The sequence below is a fragment of the Podarcis gaigeae genome (assembly GCF_964106915.1).
Source record: "Podarcis gaigeae genome assembly, chromosome: 17".
In the NCBI taxonomy this organism is placed as follows: Eukaryota; Metazoa; Chordata; class Lepidosauria; order Squamata; family Lacertidae; genus Podarcis; species Podarcis gaigeae.
In genome coordinates this window covers 36,669,093-36,691,399 of record NC_139694.1, presented here as the reverse complement: position 1 = coordinate 36,691,399, position 22,307 = coordinate 36,669,093, and the positions used below count along the sequence as shown (strand labels likewise).

Genomic DNA, 22,307 nt, shown 5'->3' with positions numbered 1-22,307 from the left:
GAATGGAATTTTACTGAGCATAGCACTGAGCTTCTTCTTCCTCAAACAAGCTTGAAACCATGTGAGCGAAGCCTGGTTAAATTATAGAAACTGGAAGAGGACCAGGCAGGGTTTCCCGTACTTGGGAGAGCGCTGCATTGCTCCGCATCTCTCTCAAAGGCGAGTGAGAACAGCATAAATTATGCAAAGCATGCATTTGCAAATTGCATTTGTAGAATTTATTCAGGTCACAGAATCTGGTTTTTCAGGTCACAAAATTGGTATTGCTTTAGCACCGAATTTTAAATTTGTTATAAACCGCAAAGAGTACACAGCCAGCCACAGACCTTGCATTAGGGTACAAGGTCTGAACAAGATGACCTACAAGCCTTTTCTAGGCTTTCCCACCAGCCACTCTAGCTGAACTTTAAACAGAAGCTTGTTGTGCAAACATTAATAGGTGACAATGTGGTCATGCTCATCTGTGTGCTGTGAAACTTCCTCATTTCTGCACATTGCACTGTGTTACAAGGCCCAAGAGCAGACCAGGAGAAGATTATTGTCAGTTGGCAACACTAGTTTGCTGAAGGGCATATGAATTGAGAAAGCTTATCTCAGCATCTCCATCTACGCAGGAAAGGAAAGTGAGTTCCTTGCGCACCCACCTTTGGGTAACTACAATCTCAAATAAGAATAGGGTCTCAACCTATAAAGCATGCCTGCCTGAATCAGTCAGCAGTCTAATTCAATGCCTAAGAGAAATTTGGAGGAAAAGTTCTCTGAAGAAGATCAAAAATCAGATAACTGCATAGGCTCATAAGAACAAAATTCACACAGGCAGTAAAATGATTAGGACCAGGCTGCGTTCAAAATGCAAGTTTGTAAGGTTTCAAGTTAAATTTTATCGATTTCCAGCCTGAGAAGGAACTCTATGCAACTCAAAAGGTCACATACTGCATTGTGAACATTGCTTGGTCCTGATAAAGATATTATTTTTACTAATTCTATGAGTTCCCTCACCCAACTCCCCCTGCAAAACAAAGGAAGAGTCAAAGCCTGAGCATAGCGCTTGAAAATAGCAATTAATTTTTATTTGAAGATTGCCCAACTCATTTTGAAAATGTTCATTCTCAAGGGCAAAGGGCCTGCATTTGTCCTAGTCTGGTACATCAGCCCAAAGAGAGTTTACTCCCTGCTGTGCTGGGATAAGACTCTTGGTCCCTGGGAAAGTTTTGAAACACGTCAAACGAATTTCAAAGCATAAGAATAATAATTGCTGTTTTGCAAGCACCAGGAAAAGGTTTTGCCTCTCCCTGTGCCCCTACCTCCCACAGCTTGTGAATGACCCCAAAACAGGAGTATGCAACGGGTGACCAAATACTGTTGGACTCCAACTCCCATCAGTCCCTGCCAGTATGGTCAGTGATCATGGGAACTGTAGTCCATCAACATGTGGGTGGCCAAAGGCTCCCCACCCCTTGTTCTAAAAATACCCATCACCTACCTGAACATTGCAGAGGTAAAGGTAAATGTAAAGGGACCCCTGACCATTAGATCCAGCCGTGACCGACTCTGGGGTTGCTGCGCTCATCTCGCTTTATTGGCCAAGGGAGCCGGTGTACAGCTTCCGGGTCATGACTAAGCCGCTTCTGGTGAACCGGAGTAGCACATGAAAACGCTGTTTACCTTTCCGCCGGAGCGGTACCTATTTATCTACTTGCACTTTGACGTGCTTTCGAACTGCTAGGTTGGCAGGAGCAGGGACCGAGCAATGGGAGCTCACCCTGTCACAGGGATTCGAACCACCGACCCTCTGATTGGCAAGTCCTAGGCTCTGTGGTTTAACCCACAGTGCCACCCGTGTCCTGAACATTGCAGAGAGAGACCTCTAAATGTTCTTCCCTTGGAAGATGGCAAGCTCCCCTTCCTTGGAGGTTTCTAAGGTAGGTGGGATGGCCACCTGTCATGGATGCTTTAATTGAGATTCCTGCATTTCTGGGGGTTGGACTAGATGGCCTTTGGGGTCCCTTCCAACGCTACAATTCTATGATTCTTTGGGTGCATGGCTTCATAAGAGGGAGGGCTGCAGCCACAGATTCCCTGGGCATAGTAAGCTTGTGCCCACAGTGGCTGATTCTCCTTCCCTTTGACAACTTCCAGAAGATTGTCACCCCACCAGTATACAGCTTGGAGCAACGCTCCACGAACCAAGTAGTTGAGTTATGGGCCAGGGATCTACAGCTCTGTCAGAAAACAGCAGGTTCTGAGAATTACAGCCTTAATAAGTCCTCGGTTTTCTCTGATGGACGGGCCCTTGGGAGATCATTAATGGGAGCAATACTGGGCGAGGGAGTAGGGGAAGCAGGTAATTGAATATTAAGACGCAGCAGGCTTCTGGGATGAATGAATGAATGCTAGAGAGCTCATCCAATCCAGTCTTGTTCTCCAAGTTATTTCAGGAATTTGTACAAATGCACACAGACATTCCTTCCGGCGGGGAGGAGGCGGGGTATGGGTTGTTTTCACCCCTGAATTTCTTTTTTACAGCCTGGATTTAATTACCTTTTCTTACAAAGTGCTCTGTACTTAAGTACAAAGTACAAAATATACACACATTACACGGAGCATGATGTGTCTCCATAATAAATACTGACTTGATAGATTAGATCAGTGGTGCATCGATCTCGCCCAGTATTCTGTTTGCAGCCAGCCATGTGCCTCTTTTTTCTGAGCACTGGTACTTCACAGATAGACTACCACTGAATACGGAGGTTCCATTTTGCTATGTATCACAGCTAATGTCCACTGAAAAGCGTACACAAGCGTATCTGGACTCTTCTATTTGTGCCTTGCCGCATCAAAGTGCTCCCAACTGGTGACCCAATCTTTTTCTGACTCCCATTAGGGAGTATTCCCCCCCTCCCATAATATTCTTTACTGGTTTTCATTTGCACACTCCACATGCACATATTGTATTACATTTCACATTTATACCTGCTCCCCAGAGCTGACATCCCTCCTTCCCTTTTCTGGCCTTTTATATCACATCTAACTTTTTCGCATTGTCTTCATTCGTTTCATATATTATTGTTCTGCTTTTGTATTTGTCCATAGAGTGCCTATAGTCAAATAAATCCTCCGGTATATACAGTTCTTATTGTCTGTCTATATTCATTTACAACTACCATTGGTTACATTGATCACCTTGTACATTTTACTTTTTACTTATCCAGAAATTTTCTTTGCATTTCACATTATGAGGTTTATTTCAGTTCTACTGGTTTCACTCTTTCACCTTATCCTTCCTATATATGACATAAATTTTCCCCATTCTTTTTTAAATGTTTCATCGCCCTGTTGTCGAATTTCCCCCGTTAATCTAGCTATTTCTTCATATTCCATTACCATTAGGGAGTATTTTCAAAGAGAAAGCGCCACCTGAGACACAGGCTTGCTGCAGTGCTTGTATCTGGTATACTCTAGTGCCGGTGTATGAGTGCAAAATAAGTTTAAGCAGCATTTAATTGACAGTCCCTGGCCACAGCAAGTCTCAGCTGACTCTCGGCGTGGTTCCTTATCATATTGTCCTTGAACAAACAGGCACCGTATTATCATAGGAAAGGACAGTTTCCAGGGCCCCATTTGCACAACACATTTAAAGCACTATTAAAACACTTTAACAGTCATGGCTTCCCCCTCAAAGAATCCTGGGAACTGTAGTTTGTTAAGGGGGCTGAGAGTTGCAGGAGGCCTCACAGAGCTGCTGCTCCCAGAGTTTCCTGGGAAGAGGGATTGATCATTAAAGCACTCTGGAAGTTGTAGCCCAGGGATAGGCAACCTAAGGCCCGGGGGCCGGATGTGGCCCAATTGCCTTCTCAATCCGGCCCACGGATGGTCCGGGAATCAGCATGTTTTTATATGAGTAGAATGTGTCCTTTTATTTAAAATGCATCTCTGGGTTATTTATGGGGCATAGGAATTCGTTCTCCCCCCGTGCCATGGTCCGGTCCCCCATATGGTCTGAGGGACAGTGGACCGGCCCCTGGCTGAAAAAGGTTGCTGACCCCTGTTGTAGCGCCTGAATAGGGGTCTCCTAACAAGTTTCACTACCCTTAACAAGCAACAATACCCAAGATTCTTTGACGGGGGAGCCATGACTATTAAAGGGGAATAATAGGGTGGTATTCAACTAAATAGGGACGCGGGTGGCGCTGTGGGTAAAACCTCAGTGCCTAGGACTTGCCAATTGTATGGTCGGTGGTTCGAATCCCTGCGGCGGGGTGAGCAGCTGTCTTTTGGTCCCAGTTCCTGCCCACCTAGCAGTTTGAAAGCACCCCTAAGTGCAAGTAGATAAATAGGTACCGCTTTATAGTGGGAAGGTAAATGGCGTTTCCGTGTGCTGCGCTGGTGCTGGCTCGCCAGAGCAGCTTCGTCACGCTGGCCACGTGACCCGGAAGTGTCTCCGGACAGTGCTGGCCCCTGGCCTCTTAAGTGAGATGGGTGTACAACCCTAGAGTCGGACACGACTGGCCCATACGGGCAGGGGTACCTTTACCTTTACCTTTATTCAACTAAATATTTGCACAACTACTGCAAGGATTAGCAACAAGGCTAACAGGATTTCCCCCTTCTCCTCTGCCAGGTATGTGCCCTATGCTATCCCCAAATCTGCTCTGGAAGGATTGGGGGGGGCGACACACATATCAGACTTAGGGGGTGATTTGGGGAAAGAGAGGGGGATAATGCTTCATTGTAGAAAGAGAAAATACTGCACCGAGGGAATATTCTCCTCAGCACCACATGGAGTACAACCCACAAGACTTTAAATGTATGGTGCATACTTTAAATGTATGGCCAGGAACTGAGGTCAGTGGCAGCCACAATAGTACCCAATCATTTCATTACATAATGTTGCCCCCAAGAGCTGCATTCTCCCTTCATCTTGATAGGAAGGAAAAGATATTCTGCACACGGTCAGAATCACTGTTGTCTCTGTGTATAAAATATTTATCCCACCCTTCTTCCCAAAGGAGCCCAGGATCAAACATCAAAGCAATAAAACAATACAATTAAAAATAAATTAGATAATGTATTTAAAACACTTTAAAGCAATTAAGAACATCTGATTCTTATTTTAAAAAAAAAAAAAAAAAAACCCGTTAAGAATATCTGAAACCATTCTGAAACCACCACACACCCTCACAGACAATAATTCCAAGGTTACTGCAAACAGTATCTTTCATCCATCCAACGCCAAGGTGAACAGGTATGTTTAAAAATTCTTCATGCACGTTAATAACAAGGGAGACAGAGGCACCTCACCAGGGAAAGTATTTCACAAACAAGGGGCTGCAACCAAGAAGGCCCTGTCGCGAACTGATGCCAACCGGGCAGTTCTTGGCAGCAGCAGCAGCACCAACAGGGCCTCACTTGCCAATTGCAGGGCCCAAAATGGTTGATATAATTAGTTGGCATGATCTAGGTCAGGGGTCAGCAAACTTACCACGCCTCGGGCCAGTGTCTCCAGCGCCCATCGTGTGGTGGGCCGGAGGGTAGGGGAGTGCCCATATGTGTGCACACATGCTATTTCCAGCGCACCTCCAGGCTGGAGGAGCACTGGAAGTAGTTTGTCCGACTCGGATGTGCACCAGAAATAATGCTTGCGCATGTGCATGCTTGCACATGCACACAAGCTATTTCCGGTGGTCCTCTGACCCGGAAGTGGGCAGCCGCGCAGCCCAGCACCAGTAAGAGCAGGTGGCGGGGGTCACTGCGGGCCGGATAAACGAGTCCCGCGGGTCGGGGGACCCCTGCTCTAGGTTTAAGCCTTGAAAACAAATTCAAGGGTAACACCCCTGAAAGTTCTGGCTCACAAAAAGCCCTGTGCTGATCAGAAAAACCAAACCCAGCACCCTTTTGTGGTTTTTATACTCTCTCCCCACTACCCCACAAGAGAGTGCAGCCCCTGGCAGCTGCCCCTGGTCATCTATGACGCAGACCTAAATCTTGCCTCTTTATGCCTTTCTGTGCACTGGAAAACAATTAGAGGCGTTCGTGCTCTTTGCCTCCTTGCCTCATTGCTAAACAAGGACTGTTTCTTTCATCCTTCTCCCATGAGTGCTGCTTTCTAAATCCTTTAACATCTCCGTGGCTTTCCTCTGATCTTTGGTTCATTTACATCTTTCTTTCAATTGGGCTCACACCACAGCACAAGACGCTAACCTGAAATCTAGCATGCGCTCAGCTGATACAGACCTGGTTTTCCCCAGCGTATACAGATGGGGGAACATTGTGGAGATGTGTTGAGGTAAAGAGCTGTGCAGCTGCTCCAACCACTACACCAACTCCTCTGACTGCGCAGCTCCTATCCTTGCTGCTTTGACTGGGAGCTTTAGGCAAAGGATATTCAGAAAAAGATGGGTCTTAAGGAAGGAATCTAAAAGCTGAGATAGGGGCACTTGTGGAAATGGTCGTGTTCTTCAGGTGCCACTATAAGCCTATTGCGTGGCAAGTTCCCGACCCCCACAGGTAGAAATAATGACACATGAGACAATTATTAAGGCTAATGGGTTAAAAAAGGCCACAAATTTATTGGTTACAGGTGATGAGCGGTATTGGCTTAGGCATTGGACCTAACCGACTACCGGTATATCTGACACTAGCCCGTCTGCTAGAAGTCCGGGAAGCGTTAACCACCAGTAGGGGGAGTCCTGCTAGGCACTCCCCAGGGTCACCGATAGGGGGTATGCCCTAGGCCCTAACCTTCCTAGGCTTCGGACAGGGCCACACACCCCGGAATCTTTAACGGACTACCCTTCAAAATGCGGGGCAGGTGATGGCGCTAACTCCCCTCTTTCCATCTACAGAACTATTCCAATGCCTAACCGCCAATATCCAGAAAGTTGTGACGATTTGCTACGAGGTAGGCGAAAACCAAGTGGCTGAAGTTTAATGGACACGCTCCTCCACATGCAGCTGCTGGGTGACCTTGGGCCAGTCACACTTCTTTGAAGTCTCTCAGCCCCACTCACCTCACAGGGTGTTTGTTGTGGGGTAGGAAGGGAAAGGAGAATGTTAGCTTCTTTGAGACTCCTTCGGGTAGTGATAAAGCGGGATATCAAATCCAAACTACTACTACTACTACTACTACTACTACTACTACTACTACTATTCTTCTTCTTCTTCTTCTTCTTCTTCTTCTTCTTCTTCTTCTTCTTCTTCTTCTTCTTCTTCTTCTTCTTCTTCTCTGCCCTTCTTCTTATCTAGCTCTTGACAAAGACTTAGCTAGAAACTTTCGCCCTGACTTCAAGTTTTCTGGTACTGGCATTGTGTGTGCATAGCGGCATTTGACTACATGAGAGCAGGGGCATAACGCAGTCTGCCAGCGCCTGGGGTGGGTGTGTACAGACACACATGGAGCGGCAGAGCGTGCTTGCTCAGCCCTCGCCCCCGACAAGCAGCTGCTTGTGCGCTAGGTGTGGGTGCACAGGGTGAAAAGCACCCTCCATGCTCTCCAGTCGCCGTTGCCAGGGCAACAGCCCCCCGGCACCCCCCATGCTACATCACCGCATGAGAGCCAGCCTTTGGTCTGAAGCATCACAGACCAGACACAGGTTGCCTACCTCATCTGCTGTTTACAAGACCTCCACCTATGTCCCATTGAAGCCAGTCAGACAAGTTTGTTCCTGTTGCTATCAATTAGTTATGATTATGGTTACGTGGGTTGTGGCCCATCTATGTCGTTTATAATTATGTCACGCTGCTGTTTATTTGTTTAGGAATTTTTACCCCACCCTTACAATGCACATAGATGACACAAAGCAGCTTACAGTAATTAATACTTGTTCCGATCCTCTCGTGCTAAGGCAGATTACCAATCAAAATACTTAATTACATTTAATTACATCAGATGCGTGCTTATATCACCTTTGAATCCACGAGGTCCTACAACCAAGTCATTTGCTCCCTAATTTGGCTAATACAGTGGTACATCTGGCTATGTATGTACTTAATTCGCTTTGGAGGTCCGTTCTTAACCTGAAACTGTTCTTAACCTGAAGCACCACTTTAGCTAATGGGGCCTCCTGCTACCGCTGCGCCGCCGGAGCACGATTTCTGTTCTCATCCTGAAGCAAAGTTCTTAACCCAAGGTACTATTTCTGGGTTAGCAGAGTCTGTAACCTGAAGCGTATGTAACCCGAGGTACCACTGTATGTATTTATTTATTACATTTATTCATCACTTTTCACATATAGAAGTATGTCCCAAAGCAACTTTCAGGACAAAAGACACTAAAACTCAGTGTAAAACAATAATAAAACACAGAAACTACCCCCCACACAAAACCAAGAATATTTCTACAAAGACATATCCTACCCACCCCACTAACAGATGAGCAGTAGAAAGGCACAACTCATGACACTTCTAATTAACAATTCAAGGCCTAGGTAAACAGAATTTTTTGGCCTGGTGTCTAATAGCAAACAATGATGGCACCAGGCATACAACTCTGGGTACAGCATTCCACAAAAGCGGGGCCACCACTGAGGAGCCCGTTCCTGTTTTGCCACCCTCTGCACTTCTCTAGCAGGATGCAGATGGAGAAGGGCTCTGATGAGGAACACAGTGTCTGGCTAGGTTCATATGGAAAGTTGCAGCTCTTAAGGTGCTGCAGCCCTGAGCTGCATGAACAAATATTGGTCAAAACCAAAAGCACTTCAAATGGAACCTGGAAACTAACTGGTAGCTGGTGCAGTTGCGCCAGAATTGGTGTTATATGTTCAGATCGCCTTGCCCCAGTCAGCAATCCGGCCTCCAAATTCTGCACCACCTGCAGTTCCCACACAGTCTTCAAAGGCAGCCCCACATATGACTCGCTGCAGCAATCTAACCTAGAGGTTAACAAAGCACAGACCACAATACCAGCAGGGGAAAAAATCCCTGGGTCAGTCATTGTTTCTCAGACGCACCTACCTCACAGGGTTCCTGTGAGGATAAAATGTGTGTCAGAATTGTGTGCTGCTCTTGGAGGAAAGGCAGGACTTAAATGACATAAATAAATACATAAATAAAATAACAATGGAGAAATATGCCAGTTAACACCTGCAAAATACATTTCCCTCACCACACAATGTTCTCATACTTAGTAACATTTGCGGTTTTTATCAATTCATTCATCCTAAGAACATAAGAAGAGCCCTGCTGGTTCAGACCAAAAACCTACCGAGCACAGCATCTTGTTCCCACAAGGGAAGCGGGTGGCGCTGTGGTCTAAACCACTGAGCTCCTTACGTTTGCTGATCGGAAGGCTGGCAGTTCAAATCCCCGTGACGGGGTGAGCTCCCATTGCTCTGTCCCAGCTCCTGCCAACCTAGCAGTTCAAAAGCACACTAGTGCAAGTAGATAAATAGGTACCACTGTGGTGGGAAGGTAAAGGCATTTCTGTGCACTCTGGCTTCCATCATGGTGTCCCATTGTGCGGTTTAGTCCTGCTGGTCACATGACCCAGAAAGCTGTCTGTGGACAAACGCTGGCTCCCTCGGCCTGAAAGCAAGATGATCACCACACCCCATAGAGGGGTCCAGGGATCCTTTATCTTTGCCTTACCCTGTTCCCACAGTGGCCAACCAGATATCTGTGGGAAGCATATTATTATTATTATTATTATTATTATTATTATTATTATTATTACTACTATTATTATTATTATTAAAGTACAGCATGGGAGCAGCAGCATTCTAACCACTTGTGACTCCCAGCAACTGTCATTCAGACATATGCAGCCTCCGACAGTGGAGATAGAATATAACCATCACAGCTATTAGTCCCTGATAGCTGGCAACTTCAAAAGAGGATTAGGAATAAGGCTATCACACCACACAATCATATTCATAGCTCGCCCTTCTGCCAAGCGGCTAGCATGCATAGTTCTTCCTCTCAATTTTATCCTCACAATAACTCTGTCAAGGAGGTTGGGCTGACAGATAATGACAGAACTCAAGTCTCTCAGTGAAACTGATGTCTGAGGGGGAATTTGCACCCAGGTCTCTTCGTCAAAGTCTGTAGTTTAACCACAACACCACAGTAGCTGTCTGGGTTTGAGAGTTCGGCCTTCTACCAAGCAGTGCAGATCCCTCATTCCCACTGTCAATTCCGTTTTCAACACGTCTCGTTCTTTTTCAGCACGTCTTTTGGCTTTGGTTTCCACACAGCACTTTATATTAATCTCGCCCTGAATTTCATCTTCTTGATGACAAGGCTGACTCGTCAATCCACCCAAACTCATTCTGGATTCTAATCCTGACCTCCAAAATGTAATGCAGTGCAATCAGTGCCAGCTTTGCTACGGCTGGGCGTTTGATAAGGCTCTTCTGTGCTCCTTCCTCCGAGTCCTGCATGAAAATACTGAACCGTTCCACACCACAATGAACCTCTGTGCAGGAGTTGGCAACCTCATTTGGTTACTGCCCTACTAATATTTACTCTCCAGTATGCTAAAGGTTCCCACCTCCTATTCGCAGGGAGTTGTTGTTGTTGTTTTAATAAATAAATAAATAAATAAATAAATAAATAATAATAATAATAATAATAATAATAATAATAATAATTTTTTTATATATATACTTTGCCCATCTGGCTGGGTTTCCCCAGCCACTCTGGGTGGCTTCCAACCGAATATTAAAAACAATACAGCGTCAGATATTAAAAACTTCCCTAAACAGGGCCGCCTTCAGTTGTTTTTTAATAGTAAAATAGTTGTTTATTGCCTTGACATCTGCTGGGAGGGCGTTCCAGAGGGCAGGTGCCACTACCGAGAAGGCCCTCAACCTGGTTCCCTGTAACCTCACTTCTTGCAACGAGGGAACATTTACACAAAAGAACATTAAAAATAAATAAATTAAATCTTCTGTCCACAGTCTGAAGTGGCACAATCCCTTTGTCATGGCCCCTGACTGCAGGGGTCGCAATATCTTGAGGAAGACTCAAAGGAAAGCGGCGCACAGGTTGCACCACCTGAGGAGAAACCTTTGGTATCTGCCCTCTCTGCTGAAGGATGTGGCCTGACCATCGTTTCTCAAACTCAGAAGATGAATTGCCAACAGCACCTTCACCTTCCCCGACTTTGCAGAAGGTAAACATATACAAAATGAGGCAAAGGACCTCTGAAAAAACACAGCCAGATCCTCCAGGGGGAACCAGGCCAGGCCACCTATAGTAGATGCCTTGTTGTGATGGCCTGGGAATCCGATTCTGAGGCTGAACCGGAGGAATCCCAGCCTGCACAGGAGTCCCCGCCTCCAGGGCCGGCTGAACTGGGGCAGGGCCTTGATTCTGAAGCGCCTGCACCTGTGCCAGATCCTCAGGAGCAGGCACCAGGTGAATCCACTCTGGCTCCAGAGGTGGTTGAGGACTCAGTGCCTACAGGTGTCTCCCTCTGGGCCCAGTAACCCTTCAGCCTCTCCTGAATTGCAGAGGCTCAGGGCAGAGAGGTGAAGGGAACTGGTTTCTCCCAGGAGGAGTGCTCGCCTTAAGGACAGGAGAGGCAGGTCTCCTGGGGGCCGGGGCCGCCCCTGGCCTCAGAGAAGATAAAGGCCAGTCAGCCCGGTCCCAGGTTGCGGGAGCAACGTCGTTGATGAGCTGTTTCGGCCAGCATCCAGTCCTGTTTCCCCCAGAGTTCCTGTCCTTGCCCGGCTTCCCTTTGTGGACCCTGCTTCGCCCGAGGAGGACTGTCTGCCGACCCTCAACTCAGGTCCTGGACCTCGCCCCACGGTAACCTCCTCCCCCCTGGACCAGCACACTTGTCCTATGCCTCCAGCTCACCATGAAGATGATATCCCTCTGTAACTGCAGCAAAAGGGGAGAGGTCAGAGCAGCAAGGACTGCTGGGAGCTGTCATACTTCTTCTTTTTCTTTGGCGATCCCTCGTAGCCGAGTAAGATTGTCTTCCATAAACACGGTTTTAACAGTGAGTCCGTAAGTGACTGTGGAGGCCAGTTCTGGATCCACACATCCTTCCACAGTGGGGACATTGGTTTCCGGGCGGGAGTTGATCACGGTGTGGGTTTGCCAAGCGTGCCTTCCTCTTAGCACGTTTCTCTCTTGCGTCCTGCGTTTGAGTGTCTTCAAAGTCCATGAGGCCTTTGGTAAAGGCTGTTCTCCAACTGGAGCGCTCGCAGGCCAGTGTTTGCCAGTTGTCAGTGTGTATACTACATTTTTTTAGATTTGCCTTGAGACAGTCTGTAAACCTCTTGTTGACCACCAGCATTAAGCTGTCCATGGTTCTGATGTCTACTTAAAAAGACTTGACCTGACTCTGTCTGACTACATAACTTTTAGAAGACATCTGAAGACAGCCCTGTACTGGGAAGTTTTTAATGTTTGATGTTTTATTATGTTTTTTTATATGCTGCAAGCAGCCCAGAGTGGCTGGGGAAACCCAGCCAGATGTGTGGGACATATTACTATTACTACTACTACTAGGCCCACCCTAGTAGTACTATAAAGAACCATAAAGTACCCTAGCCAGACCATAAAGAAGGCTGATCGCCGAAGAATGGATGCTTTTGAATCATGGTGTTGGAGGAGACTCTTGAGCGTCCCATGGACTGCAAGAAGATCAAACCTATCCATTCTGAAGGAAATCAGCCCTGAGTGCTCACTGGAAGGACGGATCGTGAAGCTCCAGTACTTTGGCCACCTCATGAGAAGAGAAGACTCCCTGGAAAAGACCCTGATGTTGGGAAAGATGGAGGGCACAAGGAGAAGGGGACGACAGAGGAAGAGATGGTTGGACAGTGTTGTCGAAGCTACCAGCATGACTTTGACCAAACTGGGGGAGGCAGTGGAAGACAGGAATGCCTGGCGTGCTCTGTGTTACCATAAAGCAGCAATGCTGCAGCAAGCAAAGGCTATAGCAGCCAAGTCAGCTGCTTGTGGCTGCAAAGCCAAACAGGATGTGTGTGACTGTTGCCATGGGAACAAAGGGGCAGTCCATTCTCCTTATTGAGCACCAGATGTGAGCTCAGTGTGTGTCATATGACCTGTACATGGGTGGAGAGAGATTCTTTCTGTTGTTGAAAGAGTGCAGGCATCTTTATCTGTATGGCTGCGAGAGACAGAAATAAAGACATGTAAATACGTTTCTGTCTGAGTCTGATTCCCCTCCCTGGGGAGCAGGGAGGAGGAGAAGCAGTGGTGTGTTTTTCTCACAGTCTGAGAAAAATCGCCGAAACGGACCTCGTCTGTTTTCCTGCCGGGAGTCGCAGGAGGGAGGTCAGAAAGGAATTCAGCCGGTGCCTGGAAGACTGGCACATCACTCTGACCGAGGCAGAATTCCAACACTCTGGTCCAGGGGGTCACAAAGAGTCGGACACAACTAAACGACTAAACAACAACTAGGCCCAGCCAGAAGAGACTCAACTTGACCACATCCACTTCCACCATGTGTCTCAAGCCCCAACAGAACAGGATACTTTCCCCCCACCGTGACATGCTGCCAGGTGAGTCCCACCTTATCCCTGCTGCACGTGTAGTTCCTGTCTCTGGCACACATTGCAGGGCGGCCGGGAGGAGTTCACACTAAGCTCAGCAACCCATCCCCAACCCTACCATTAGGGTAGATGGAGGTGGCTTCTGTAGAATAAATTGAGCGGGGAGTGCCAAGTTGTCCTCTGCCTCAGGCAGCAACACGTCTTGGGCCAGGACCATCTTCAGCAGGAAGGCCAGCCTCGTGTTTTAGAGAAAAACAGAGCCCTGGATATTTGGGGCGTGGGGCGTGGAGGAGACTGGCTTGACATGAAACGAAGCTGTGACACTTAGGAATAACAGATATCTGAATATAAAAGGATGTCTGGCAGCTTTAAAGATAAGACAGCTTGTTGTTATCATCCAGTGATGTTGAATGCTTGTGGGACAGGCTTGTATTAGACCTCAACTATGACGCAGGTGGCGCTGTGGGTTAAAGCCTCAGCGCCTAGGACTTGCCAATCGAAAGGTCGGCGGTTCGAATCCCTGCGGCGGGGTGCGCTCCCGCTGCTCGGTCCCAGCGCCTGCCAACCTAGCAGTTCAAAAGCACCTCCGGGTGCAAGTAGATAAATAGGGACCGCTTACCAGCGGGAAGGTAAACGGCGTTTCCGTGTGCGGCTCTGGGTCGCCAGAGCAGCGATGTCACGCTGGCCACGTGACCCGGACGTGTCTCCGGACAGCGCTGGCCCCTGGCCTCTTGAGTGAGATGGGCGCACAACCCCAGAGTCTGTCAAGACTGGCCCGTACGGGCAGGGGTACCTTTACCTTTACCTTTATGATTTCAAGAATTGGTGTCTGAATTTGCTTGATCTCCTTATCCCTTTCCTCTCCATTCAACTTTCTTTCTGCATCATGTTAGGAACTGTCTCAGGTGGCTGTCACCAATGGAGGCTAAGGCTCTGAAAAAACTTAATATGGAGACAAACTGGCCAAAATATTGGGAAATTTTGGAAGAAGACGGAGATAGATTAAAGCTGCAGAGCTTTGACAGTTTAAAAACTAAAGTACGAGACTGGCTTCACTATTATCAAATAAGGGAGGTTTATAATTTGGATAAGAAAATTGGTTTTCAAGTGGAAAAATCAAAATTGGAAACAGAATTGTTAGAACCTAAAACTAAGAATTTATCAAGAATGTATAACTTGCTGTTGAAATGGAATACACAAGATGAAATGGTTAAATCTGTTATGATTAAATGGGCACAAGATTTTGGACATAACATTATGATGGCTGACTGGGAAAAGTTATGGACCTCAAAAAAATGATTTACAGGTGGTACCTAACCCCAGTCAAGCTGGCAAAAAATTACCATTTGCCGGATAACAAATGTTGGAAATGTAAAGAGATTGAGGGCACATTCTTTCACCTTTGGTGGACATGCCCTAGGATTAAGGCCTTCTGGGAGATGATTTATAATGAAATGAAAAAGGTATTTAAATATACCTTCCAGAAGAAACCAGAGGCCTTTCTCCTGGGCATGGTCGGCCAATTGGTGTGAAGGGAGGATAGAACTTTTTTTATGTACACCACAACAGCAGCAAGAATACTCATCGCAAAGTATTGGAAGACACAAGAATTACCCACCCGAGAAGAATGGCAGACGAAAGTGATGGACTATATGGAATTGGCTGAGATGACTGGCAGAATCTGGGACGAAGGAGAAGAGTCGGTGGAAGAAGATTGGAAAAAATTTAAAGTATATCTTCAAAAATATTGTAAAATTAAGGATTGTTAGAAAGATGTTGGAAAAAGAAAATTAGGTGGTTTTGGTAGAAATGATATAAAGGATTAAATAAAAATGAATCGATGAAATGGACGAAAGAGAGGACGTTAAACTATAATATATTAAATTAAATTACTTAAATGAAAATAAGGTTGGAAGGATTTGCTGAAATAACGATTTGAACTAGAATACAAAATTGGGAGGTGTGAGGAGGTCAAGGAAATAAGTAAAGGAAGAAAGTTATGTAAAGGTTTAATTTGTTCTTTTCTTTTTTAAGCAAATGTATTTTTATTTTATTTTTCTTGTTGTTATACTCTTTTTTGTATTTTGTATTGTTCTTTTTTCTTTCTTTCTGTAACTTTTAAACTCTAAATAAATATTATTTTTTAAAAAAGGAACTGTCTCTGTACAGCACTAAGACAATTTTAGGTGCTTCATCAGTAACAATAAGTAGAGACAACAACAACAACTGGATTCTGCACACACAGGCCTAGGGTTGCCAATGCGCATTCTGGTTGGTTTTCACCCAAATTAGTTCTCATTTCACACATATACCCAGAATGCCAGGGCAGAGAACAAGGCCATTCATGGTGCGCTGGTGAGCTTCTGGAGAATTTCTGTTTGTCTATTTATGGCCTACTAGTTGTGCGGGATTCTCATAAAAAATAGTGGACAAGGGGAACCTCAGTCTGATCCAGCAAGGTACTTCTTATGCTCTTAAGTAAGAAGGGAAGGCCATTTTCAACCCACTTAATATAGATTCAATTAAGTCTTAATTGTTAAAATATCCTGCAAATGCATTCATGCTTTGTAAATTCAAGAGTGCACTGATGGATCACTGGGATCCCACAGCTTCCCTATCTTCTAATATGTGATCTGCTTTTTAAAAGTGCTCTGTGACTGCTTTTTGTGGTTTGTTTCTTTTGTTTTGTTCTTAGTCTTCAATTTTATCTCATTTAAGGTTGTACATTTCTCTTATTTTCCACTGTGTTGATTTTGTGTAAGATACCTTGTGCACCTTTTCTAGAAAGGTGGGGTATAAAAGCTGCCATAAACTAAAGTCAAAGAATGAAATAATGAAGTCAACACATCCCTGCAGCTTCATTTATATGAAACTGCTCTTTATCCATTTTTTTGGCAGCATTCAAAACAACAACACATGTGGAGGCAGCTCTCATGGGCAAATTATTTCCCCTGTCCCATCAGCCCTGAGTGTTTTGTGTTGTGGTGGTAAAACACTGACTGGAGGCCTTGCCCCATGAAAATCACCAGTACACATTGGACCACAGAGATGACAATAACAGCATCTTGGTTAATTTCAAATTGCCCTGTTTTCCTTACTTTTTTGTTCCTGTTTTCACTGCAAATGCCTGCACATAAATGAGCAATGCAAATTATGCAAGTCATTACAGCAGCAGCAAAACACATTATCTAACTAATGTGCTTTGCATTTCAGAGACACGTTATGGATTCATATAACTGCAGTCATATTTCATGTCCAAAATGTTTCTCAATTAAAGCATTTGTATTCCATTCTTTTAATTAATCATAGATTGTATTTAGCTGCTGAGGAAGCTTTGATTCCAGGTTCCAGGTAGTGTGATGGCCTGGGATTCGGATTCGGATGCTTAACCTGAGGAATCCCAGCCTGCACAGGATCTCCCGCCTCCAGAACCAGCTGAGCCGGGGCTGGGGCATGAGCCTGAAGGGTCCTCACCTGTGCTGGATCCTCAGGTGCAGGCACCAGCTGAGTCTGCTCTGGCTCCTGAGGGGATGGAAGACCCATTGTCTACAGGTGCTCCACTCTCAGCCCCGTCAGAGAAAGCGGAGGTTGCCTCTGGGTCTGGTAACCCTCCAGCCTCTCCTGAGCTAGAGAGGCGGAGGGAACTAAGTTCCCGCAGGAGGAGTGCTTGCCTCCAGGCCAGGAGAGGCGAGTCACCTGTGGGTCAGGGCCGCCCTATGCCTCGGGTCAGATAAAAGCCAGCCAGCCCCAGTCCCAAGTTGCAGGAGCAACATTGTTGGTAGCTAGTTCCTGCCGGAGCTCCTGACCTCACCGGACTCCCTGCCCTGCGCCCAGCTTCAGCTTTGATGGACTGCCTCCATATTGAACCTTTGACCTCGGACTGGACTCGGACCTTGCCTCTCAGTAAACCCATGGGATCAGCACAATTGGTTTGGATCCCAGCCTCCAGAACAGGAGATAACAAGCTTGCTCCATCCTCCGTGTCAGCCCTCTTATCTCCTCTCAATCTCCTCTGTTTCAGGCTACCACAACACAACCAATTCCCTCAACTATTCCTCATAAGGCTTGGTTTCCAGACAGTTTATTATCTTGGTCACCTTCCTCTGTACACGTTCCAGCTTGTCAATATCCTTTAATTGTGGTGCCCAGAACGGGACACAGTATTCCAGCTAGGGTCTGAACAAGGCAGAACAGAGCAGGGCTATTATTTCTCTTGATCCAGACATTATTTTGTTGGACTTCAACTCCCATCATGCCTAAGAACCAACCATGCTGGCTGAGGCTGGTGAGAGTTGGAATCCAACAACATTTGGAGGGTCACAGGCTCCCAACCCTTGAAATAAGAGAAATCTGGGACTCAAAGAGGAATGTGGGAATGCGGGGGCCTGCCTTATACCAAATCAGACCATTAGTATTGCCTACACTGACTGGCAACAGCAGCATATTTGCTGTGAGCTAAGCCCCACTTTATTCAGATAGGTTTACCTCCAAGTAAGTGTGCAGAGAACTGCAATTTAAACACACACACACACACACACACACACACACATATATATGTAAATTTGCTTATTTTGCAAAACAGAAATCACAGAATCTGGTTTTAGTTGACAAAGGAGCTGGCTTTAACACAATCAGTATATTCCATTTATTCTTCTTCTACACAGCCCTGCCTGTAGCTCACCCAGATGGCAGAATCGGAAGCCGGGTATGCTGAGCCATCCAGACAGTCATGTTTGATGATCGAAGCAGTCCCTTGAAATCTATTAATCGCTAATGCTCAAAGCACTTTTACAGCCATGAGTCAGGCACTATATCAATTCTGAACACTAGTGCCGATATTATTTTAGGTCAAAAAGGATTAGACAGGGGAGAACCGTGGATGGCCCTTAGCCAGGAATTGTCACAGAATCTAACCATCAGGATATTGGGGAGGGGAGGGGAGGGGGTGCACAGGCGGGGGAAGAGCACAGCCCCTGGAAATCTGTCAATTCATCTGCAGTCCTGGGACCAAGAAAATATGATTGCCAGAAGGCAAGCAAGTAATCCTGACTAATGGAAGAAGGAGGACTCTGTAAAACTAAGGAGGACAGAAGGGGGTCTCAAACCCACCCATGCCTATATTTCATACCATGACATGGTGATTATTCCTTGGTGACTTTGGGTTTAAATTCAATTATTGATTCTGCATAATATGTTATTTTTGTTGCAAACAGTTAAGAGGTCCTATGTACCAAAGGTATGCAAGGCTTTTCCTTTGGAAAAGGGTGACTTTGGTTGACCAAAATGCTACGGTTCTTAGGTTCATCATTTCAATGTGGCCACAATAAATGCTGTTAAAAAATACACAAGCTTTTCCCTTTTTTTGCATCTCCTCATCTTTTTAGAATAACTGAGAGAGAGCTTTTAAACCTTGGCGAGAATGTTGACCTCTATACCCCCATCAACTCCCTATTACTGGTTTCCAATCAGAAGGGTAGGCAATGAGAAGAATTAGCAACGAAAGAAGAATGGCAGATGAAATTAATGGACTATGCAGAATTAGATAAATTAACAGGAAGGATTCGAAACCTGTGGGACCAGAGATTCTTAGAAGACTGGAGTAAATATATGAACTATTTGAAAAGCAACTGTAATGAACAGATTACGCTAGTAGGACTGCATAATCCTTATTGCAAGAAAGACTATGAGGAGAATTATTAGTTAATGATAATTAAGAGTAATAGAGAAATTAAGAAATGCAAAATAAGTGATAAAAAACGGAAAATCATCAGAGGTTGTTGACGGAAGTCTAAAATGTTGTATGATAAGAAGTTATGTTAAATGACTGTTGGAAATAATATGTTAAAAAATCAATAAAAATGTATATAAAAAACAACAACAGAAGGGTAAGCAATGGCCCATGCAAGGGGGAGATTCAGTAATCCCAGGGCTCCAGACAGAAAGGAAGGCAAGATCAGCACCCTGGAGAGAGGCAAAAGGGTAGGTTTCAGAACCATGGTTGGTGATTCTGCAGCTGAGGCAGAACATACAAGTTGCCTCATAGTGTCCTGGAGCAACTGGCAGATCTATATAGCCTGGGCTCATTGACTAGAAGCCCCACACCCTGAATACTGCATCTGACCAGTTAAAGAACTGGTGCCTTTGCCTGCACCAGTTGGCTTCTTCTATGCCCTGGTGATGTATGGAAGTGAGAGCTGGACCATAAAGAAGGCTGGTCACCGAAGAATTGATGCTTTTGAGTTATGGTGCTGGAGGAGACTCTTGAGAGTCTCATGGACAGCAAGAAGACCAAACCTCTCCATTCTGAAGATCAAACCTCTGAAGGAAATCAGCCCTGAGTGCTCACTGGAAGGACAGATCCCTAAGCTGAGGCTCCAATACTTTGGCCACCTCATGAGAAGAGAAGACTCCCTGGAAAAGACCCTGATGTTGGGAAAGATGGAGGGCACAAGGAGAAGGGGATGACAGAGGACGAGATGGTTGGACGGTGTTCTCAAAGCTACCAGGATGAGTTTGACCAAACTGCGGGAGGCAGTGGAAGACAGGAGTGCCTGGCGTGCTCTGATCCATGGGGTCACAAAGAGTCGGACACGACTAAACGACTAAACAACAACAGCAACAATGCCCTGGGGTATCAAGCTGTAGGGATACCACCTTGGCAGAGTGAAAGACCTGCTCCCTGCCTTGTAGGCCCTTTCCCACCTGGAAAGGTGGCATGCAGATAAAATGATGGACTGATCCTTGGAGGAGTCTGGTGGCAAGAGTGTTTCCTTGGGGTTGGGGTGGGGGGAGAAGCCATCTCCTTTGCCTGTAGATCTGCATTGGACAAACCAGGGAGTGGCTCTATCCCCTCCTTAGGGCTGCCATTGCTGGAGGACTTTGCCTCCAAGGTTTCCTGGTCTGGGGCCATCACACCCTGCTGCCAAATCTGAAATGGCCCCCTTGGCAGATGTACAATAGGGAACAAGATCATCAACAGAGCAGTGGAGCAGAAGCATTATAAACAAAAAGGCAAAACAGTTTTGGCTAAGTACAAGGACTTACTACAGGCTGACCTGGCTCAGGAGGAAACTAACCTGAGGCTGTCTAGCAAATCAGAACTTCTAGTATTTTTCTCAGTGTCCCTCCTTATAAAAGGCTTGTCCATGCACTGACGGGCACAGCCATCCCCTTGATGGCTTTCACACTTGCTCTGTTAACAGAACTGTCTGACTGCAGAAGCAAAAAGGCACCAGCAATATTGCTAGGGATTGTAAGGGATGACGGGGGCTCCCTGGCGTAGCATCCAATCTGGGAGAGCCAAGCCAGGATCCCAAACTGTCCAGCACCTGCATTGTAGCCTCTGCAGCACTATTGCCAATGAATGCAGCTGCTGAGAGCGACAAAATGTCTCGGTATCAGGGACAGCTCTCCTATTAGCCAGAGTGAGGCACCTGCCTCAGGCAACAGATTTTGAGTCACGAAAAGGCAGCAAATTGCTCAGTTTTTAATTTGTAGCTGCCAGGGAAAGACGCTTGTGAGATTTTCTGCCTCGGGCGCCCAGATAACTTGACTGGCCTTGGGGTCCTTCTGCAGCTCAGGTTCTCAGAAGAGACACAGTATAAGTGGGGCCTGAAATGGAGCCCCTTTATCTTTTTTCCTCAGATGTTTCAGTTCTTATTGTTAAAATAAACCCTGTGGCTTTCCCAGCTTTGACCACCTGCTTGCATTCTGCTGCCCCGTGCTGGCTCCAGTCCTGACAGTCTGCCTCTCCACCCACCCACGGTTCCCATTCATATTCATTTCTATATTCTGCTGCTGAACTCTGTCGACTGCGATCTTATCTATCCATCCCAGCTGAACTTTCACAAACAAACCTACAGGTTGATCCTTGGACATTGCTGAATATCTCCACCACCCTTAAGATCGATGGTGTCCTTATTTTTTCACTCGTTTCTTTTCAATAGCCCATATTCCTCCTCTTTCTTCAATTCATTGTCTATATTTTTGCCTATCCCTCCCCAAGGGCTCTCCTTTTGTCCCTTCAAGTATCCTGCACCTGGCATCCCTACCTGCTTCCTACCTTAGCCTCCCTGAAGGCCTTTGCCTCAGTTTCCTGTCCTGATAAGAGAATAGGGCAACTCCATTCCACAGGCTCTCCCCCCCCCAAAAGATCTTTATTGAAACTTAACATATATACATCATAACCAAAATTCCCAATGATTCCCTCACATAAAATATAATATCTAAATTACAACAGCTGCATAATTATACGCTTAATTATAAAACCCACCACAGCAATTCAACTTCTTTATATTTCTTTCTATCTTTTCCCCTTGCATTCTATAATAAATTATTTTTGTTAAATTCTGATTTTTCCTTCTTTCTTTATGGGTTTTGATATTGCTTACATTTTTTATTCTAAGCCTATTAGCATGTCATTTTTAGAACAGTATTTTGTCATATAATCTTCGAAATACTTCCACTCCATTCTTAACTTTTGATTTGATTGATATCTTATAATTCAAGTTAATTTTGCCAATTCTATATTACTCACTTAATTTACAAATCCACTCCTCCTGTGTTGGTGTGTCCTGAGATTTCCATTTAGTGGCAATCACTACCCTGGCAGCTGTTGTTGCATATATCCATTCCACAGGCTCTTTGTGAGTTTCCCCCACCCATTTTACCTGCCAGCTCCATATATATATATACACACACACCTGTACTGCCTAAACACAGACACACACAGTATCCCTTTCTCAGTTTTCCTGCTCATGGACCCCATAACTCTGCATCTAGAAGTTCCAAACAACCTTTCCTGTTCAGCTGCCAGCATGCTCACATCTCCGCTGAGGG

General features: G+C 45.7%; 1 protein-coding gene across 3 annotated transcripts in view; it reads right to left on the bottom strand.

Annotated features, from left to right (window-relative positions):
• The window catches only part of KCND1 (potassium voltage-gated channel subfamily D member 1), a 71,266-nt gene that overhangs the window by 15,611 nt on the left and 33,348 nt on the right, over positions 1-22,307 (bottom strand). The gene's annotated exons all lie outside the window — the stretch shown is intronic.